Consider the following 6,765-nt stretch of genomic DNA (forward strand, 5'->3'; position numbering starts at 1 on the left):
AAGCCGTGGCGGGAGGGGGCGGCCGCGCGCCGCCGCGAGGGGGCCCGGGGGCCGGGCCTAAGGGCCCGGACGCGAGTCGGCCGCCGGGGCACGACACGGGGTCTCACCGCCAGAGGCCTCCAGCGCAGGGGCGGTCCCGCGGCACCCAGGACGCCGACTGGCCTTCCTCGGGCCCCCCCAGGGGCCCCGCTCGCGGGGCTCGCGACCACCACCGCCAAACACCCACGAGCCGCGGCCGGCCCGCGAGAACACTCTCCCGCGCGCACACCGGCCGCCCCGCGGCCCCCACCCCACACACACCTCCGCCGCGCCCGACTTCCCCGCCTCAGGAACCGTGAGCACTCCACCCGGGGACGCCGCCGGCCGAGGCGGCCGGGGGGGGCGACACCCTCACGAGGGCGAGGCCGGCTCGGTCCCAGACGGGGAAGGGGACGTGTGGGGAAGGGGGTCATGGGGTGGGGGCGGGGGAGGGCCGGCGGCGACGGGGAGGGGGCGGCACGCACACACGGCGAGGGCCGCGGGGCAGAGGCGCGGGGCGCTGCCCAGGGAAAGGAAGGGCCGAGGCACGACCGGGCCACCAGGAAAACAAGCGCGGGGTCCCACCGCCACACACACGAGGGCGGTCCCACGACGCCTGAGACGCCGGCCGGCCCCAGCCACCCTGGAGCCTCCCCACGACCCGGCCCCGCCGCCAGGGCCCGCGTGTGACGGTCTCCCCCGCGTGCCACGGAGGGACCCGTCCACCCAAACTCAGCCCCTCCGTCCTCGCCAGATCCGCCTTCATCCAAGTCCGACCGCCGGGGCTCGCGCCCCAGGGAAACGCTCCCGAGCGAGGCGACCCGCACCGCGCCCACACACCGCCGCCGGCTGCGACTCGCGGCGAGGGCAGGCGCGACGGGCTCCTCGTGGCTGCGGGACAGGGGAGTCGGGACGCCCGGGCGTCCCCGCCCCCTTGAGCTCGCCACGGGGGTCACCGCACGCGCACGCACACGCGCACACGCGGCCCCGCGCCGGACGCCGGCCTGGCGGGACCCTCCCCCGACTCAGAGGGGGGAGGCGCGGGCCGCGGTAGGCAAAGAGCGGCGCACGGCCCCACCGCGGGGCCGGCGCAAGCCCTCCCGCGAAGGCGAGGGGCTCTGCCCACGTGCTCTGGCAGTCGCCACCGTGGCGACTGCACGCTTGGGAGGGGCAGCGGCTGGGGGGTCCGGTACCCCAAGGCTCCCTCTCGGATCGCTAGAGAAGGCTTTCTCACCGAGGGTGCATCATCCCCCACCCATCGTCTCCCCTTTGGGCCCGCGGAGGCGCTCCACAAGCCGCCCAGTCCACGAATGGGCGGGGTGGGGGGGGTCTGCGGTATGGGTAAGCACACGGCCCACAGGAGCGCTCGCGGCCACAGCCGGGGGCACAACCTCAGCCGCCCCCCGGCCCAACACGATCCCCCCAACAGCACAGCCGTTGGGGGACGACCGCGACGAGGCGGCACCCGGCCCCCCACCGAGGGGGGGAAACAGAGGCACGCCTCCCTTACCGTCTCGACCCCCCCCCCAAGAGAGCCACTCAGGGGACACACCACCGCGGTGGGGACCCGAGGAGCACGCTGGGAAAAGGGAACGACACCACCGCTCGGCCTCGGGCACCTGAGGGACAACCTGGAGCGCTCCAGGGGCACCACCGACGGCCAAGCAAGGCACGCTCACGCGCCAGCAGGGGCGCGCAGCGCAGCGGCGGGACGGCCCCCCCCAACGACGCGGGGAGGACCGCTCGCGAGGCACACGCCAAGGAGGCGAAGCGAGAGTGTCTGCTGCGTCCGAGGACCATGGACCCGCCCGCGCCATGAGGCAGGGGGCGGGAGACCGAGGGTCAGGGCCGGAGACCACCACCCCTGCCTTCCCCCACACCCCTCGACAGGCCGGGAGGGTGTGAAAAGAGAGGCGAGGGGCCCGCGGACAGAACGAGAAGAGCGGTCCCGTTCGCCAGGAACGTCCGTCCCTCGTCTAGCGCGACTTAGGTCCGGCCCAGGAGAGCGCGACATCACCACATCGATCAGTCAATCCAGCGAGCCAGGGGCCAGAAAGCCCCGAAGGGGAGGGGCACGGTGAGGACCATCATCCGAGGAGCCTGCTTCAGCCTCACCGGCAGCCGCAGCCCCAGCCCCCCCCCTACCACCTCCTTTTCTTTCTCTCAGGCAACACTGGCCGACGACCCCGCCAGGAGAACGCCTGACACGTGGCACGGAGCCTGCGGGGTGGGGCCGTCTCAGCCACCACCGGGTGCCTGCGGCGGGGGGTGGGAGTCACACGGGGTGGAAGACCCACGCGCCACCTCGCCCCGCCGCCCTCGGGTGAGCCAGAGACCGGAGGCGGCACCGCGGGCCGGGTCAGCCGGGCGCACACACGAGAGCCGGCGCGCAGGCCCAGGCGGGCGGCTCAAGCGGCAAGGGCCGGTTCGGGTGCCAGGCGGCAGTCCCAAGCCCAGAGCCCTGCATGCGTCCGGAGTCCCCAAGTCCTCAGCGACAGACGCCAAGGAAGACCGTGTCAGCACCTACCTGGTGGCAAAAAAGGCCCATTTCGGGCGAAAAAAATCACGACGCCCGGCAGCGGGGCCCATCCACGAATCGCAGGGGTGGTCCCCGGGACCTCGGTCCCGCCACCTGTCCCCAACACTTCCCCATCCACACCAGTCCCGGAGCTCTCGGGGCCATCTGGTCGACCCGAGGAGCGTGGTGGCAAAGTGGGGGCGGGGCGGGGCGGGGCGGGAGGGGCGGGAAAACGTGGGAGAGGCAGCGAGCGGGCCGGGGTCGCCCTCCCCAGTTCGCCCGCGCGGGCAGGTACCGGTCCCTCCGAGTCTCCGGGCGAGGACTTGGTTAGAGAAAAAGAAATATCCCACTCGGCCGCCTCCGACGAGCGGGCCCCACGAGGGACCGCGCCCGGGCCCAGGCCGCCCTATCCGGGCCACCCAGTAAGGCTCGGGCCGGTCCCCACCCCCCGGCCGGGACTCGCGGTGGAGGAGGGGGCGGGGCAGGGTGAGAAAAAGTCGCGTCCGCCGACCGGGAACCCACGTGGGCACGCTGAAGGGCCGGGTGCGCCCTCCCCGGCCACCCGCGCGAGCAGGGCCCGGTCCGTCCACGTCCCCGGACCCAGGGGGACTTGAAAACATTTTCCCAGGGAGGCGCCTCCCAGGCGACCGGAGCCCACGAGGGACCGCACCCGTGTTGGCCCTTGCCGGTCTCTCCGGGTCACCCCTCGCGGCCCAGGCCGGTCCCCACCTCTGGAGTCCGACTCGGAAAAACATCGGTCAGAAAGAATCCGACCACCGGGACCCACGCGCGCCCTCCACCGGCCTAAACGCACGGGCCCGGGCCGGTCCCCACCTCCGGAGCGGGGCGCTGTGGGGACCCGGGGAGGGAGGGGGTCGGGGAACGAACACTCCGAAGGGTGAGCCAGGAGAAGGCCCGACCGCCCATCCACAGGCGCTCCGGAGGGCGCGAAAGACCCTCTCCCTTCCCACCGCGGCGGCCCGGCCCAGGTCGGGTCGGATGGCCGGGTCGGTCCCCGCGGCCGGAGGGGCGCGGGCGGATGCTGGTCGACCAAGCCAGGCGGCCCCTCAAACCGGCTCGAGAGCGCGGCGACGGTCCCACCCTCACAGACCTGCACGCCCAATCTCAAGCGACAGCAGGAGGCGCCCACGCCTGGGCGCCACCGGGACAGTCGCCACCAGCGTCGCCTGGCTCCCGGAAATCTGCCTCGGGCCCGGCGGCCGAGTCACAGCCCTCACGAAGGTCGCCGGAGCTCCAGAGACAAGGGACAATATAAAAGCGGCCGCCAGGTGGCTCCTGACAACCGGCTCCAACGTCCCCGGGCCGGATCCCGGTCGCCGGCCGGCCACCGAGGACGCTGCAGCGCCGCCGGGCCGCCCAAACGCCCGAGCTCAGCCCGGGGCGAGGCGGCGGGCGTCTGGCGCGGCCCCGAGGCGTCCGTCTCGGAGCTAGCCCCCGGGTCGGCACGACACGGCGCGACCCCGGCAGCAGACGGGGTGGGGGGGCGGGGGAAGCCGGGAAGATGTCGCCGGGAGGCTGCCTCGGAGGAGACGCGCTCCCCACGCGATTCCTGGGCGGGGGGAAATCCCACGGAGACGCCGGCGGTGCCCGGGGAGGCTGGCACGGGCTGCCCAGAGGGGCACGAGCAAGATCCCCGGCTGCCCGGACGGAGGGAGGGAGGGAGGAAGGGAAGGCGGGGACTGGCAAACCGAAACCAGGCCAGCGCTCAGAGAACAACGCAGGAATGCATCCTTTCTCGAACGGAGGAGGTCTTTCGGAAGCAGACACGCAAAGCCCAGAAGCTAGAAAGGAAAGGAAGGATACACTCTGACCCCCACACAAGTGGAAATAAACATCTATCTGTGCCTAGACGGCGACAAAGTCCAAAGACAACACATGGGTGCGTGGGTGGGGGGAAAATGCACTTGCGGTCACGAGAACATGGATTTCAAAATGGACTGACCACAACCACGGGCGGGGGTGGGGGGGGGGGGTGAGGCAGGCGGGGGTTGGGGGAATGCGGGCGGGTGGGGGTGGGGGGGCAGGGGGCGAGGGTGGAGTCCATAGCCATCCACTAAAGAAGCTGAGTTCCGGTACATCTACACAATGCAACACTCTGAGCGCGAGCGGGTGCGTGTGCGTGGGGGTGGGGGTGTGTGTGTGTGGAGTGCGGTAAGTATCGACAACCAACCGTAGTCCCACCAAGACCACACCAAACCATACCAGCAAAGAAGTCAAGCTGTAGAACTACTCTGGCCTTGAAAACAAAGGAAAAAGCACGCACGGATAACATACATACACGTATTACCTATGCTCGTGGCGCACGTATACATGGACCTATAAAGGCCTAGGACAAGCCCAAGCATATCCCGTAAGGGGAGCCTATCCAAAACAGACCGAGGCCTCACACAATTCAGCCTCCAGAAAACAAGCAACCCAGTGAGAAAAGTGGGCAGGAGGCCCGAACAGAACATGTTCATTAATTAGGAGAAAAAAAAAAAAAGAAAGGAAAGAAAACAACTTTTTTTAGTAAAAAAAACAAAGCAAAACGGAAACACAACAACAAAACAAACAAAAATGAAACACAAAACATTTTTTTAGTTAAGAAAAATAAATGGGGAACCAAAGAAGCGCACGCATTTCTCTTGACAAAGATATTCGGACAGGCCCAGGATCTGGAGTTGCGACAGCAAGTTCGTAAAGGCAGAAAAAGTGGCTCCTGATCGCACACGTATTTTTCAAGCTGAGAGAGACCACCACCACCGTGGCATGCTGGAGGACTCAGAGATGTCACCTGGCGGGTGACAGAATGGCTCTCCGACAAAAGACAGCAGTATGGAAAACAGTACGGAAGTCCCTCAAAACACTGCACACAAAACTACCATGCGACCCAGTAACTCCACTAAGTGCCCACGGAGGGGGTGAAGAAGACATGTAACATGTCTATCTGTATCAACACCCACACCTATGTAGCTATAGGTACGGACACACTGTTAGCGCTCTCTGTGTCCGTACGTGTATATCTATGAGAGAGAGAGAGAGAGAGAGAGAGAGAGAGAGAGAGAGAGAGAGAGAGAGAGAGAGAGAGGAGAGAGAGGGAGAGAGAGGGAGAGAGAGGGAGAGAGAGGGAGAGAGAGAGAAACAGAGAGACAAAGAGTGGACAGTCACGTGAGTGCAATAGGTAAGGGAGATTAAGGCAACAAACAAACTCCCAACAGTGGTTTTGTAAGTCAACAATCAAGATTTCGATATCATGATGTCATCAAGCACCAGCACTTCTAAAGGGGCACAACGACACACAGGGCTCACTGGGCAGGGCAGTTCAGGACCCTAAAATGACCCTGAAAGCTGAAGCTCAAAAAAGCAATCTTGTTCACCTCCACGGGGGAAAAATACCGTTGTCCCACGACATTCAAAAATCGTACCAAAAGGGGGGGAAAAATAAAAAATCGTATCAAAACATTTAAAAACTCTCTTACTCACTCACCATTTAAAAGGTAGAGAATATAAAAAGAGCCAAACTACGATTTATTTAGTGGACTGTCATGGAAAGCATCGACATGAAAGCATCTGATTCATTTTGTAAAATCCTAGGAACAGCAGTTTTCAACAGTGCTCGCCTTCTTGGCGTGGTATCTTTTCTACCTCTGGATAAGCAGTCCTATTTTTTGTTTGTTTTTCTGTTTGTTTGTTTGTTGTTCCCCTAACTGAAGATCAGCCTCCAACACGATAACCCTTTGTGCTCTGTGGGTCCAGAACTATCTCTCGAAGTGCTTTTCTGAATGGGAACGTTTTCACCAACGTCATCGCCTGGAGACATCTTCAGCCTGTCCTCCCCCCCCTCCCCCCTCCCCCCTCCTCCTTTTTCTTCTTTGTATTCTTCAGCTCTCCTTGCGCTGGTCTCTCACACGGTGACAGTGTTGTCCTAGGCATGCTCAGGTGTCTCCTAACCCCATCCAAGTGGACTTCCAGTGTCATCATTTTGGGTTTCTTAGCCGCACTTTCGTCGTCCTCGGGCAATTCTTTCTTTTTATTTTCCACGGACGGGGGAGACCGGGGCTGGGGACAACACCACGACACACTGCGTGTGACCCGGAAAACAGACACATACACACCAGGCAATCACCGACAGGCTCTGAAAGAGGATCGGTCACTGGACACGGGGGCACGCACGTTTGTTATTTGTGGAGTCATTGCAGACTGAACAGGCAGCAGCAAACTTTGGACTT

This window comes from Eschrichtius robustus, unplaced genomic scaffold (assembly GCF_028021215.1).
Source record: "Eschrichtius robustus isolate mEscRob2 unplaced genomic scaffold, mEscRob2.pri scaffold_333, whole genome shotgun sequence".
NCBI classification, from domain to species: Eukaryota; Metazoa; Chordata; class Mammalia; order Artiodactyla; family Eschrichtiidae; genus Eschrichtius; species Eschrichtius robustus.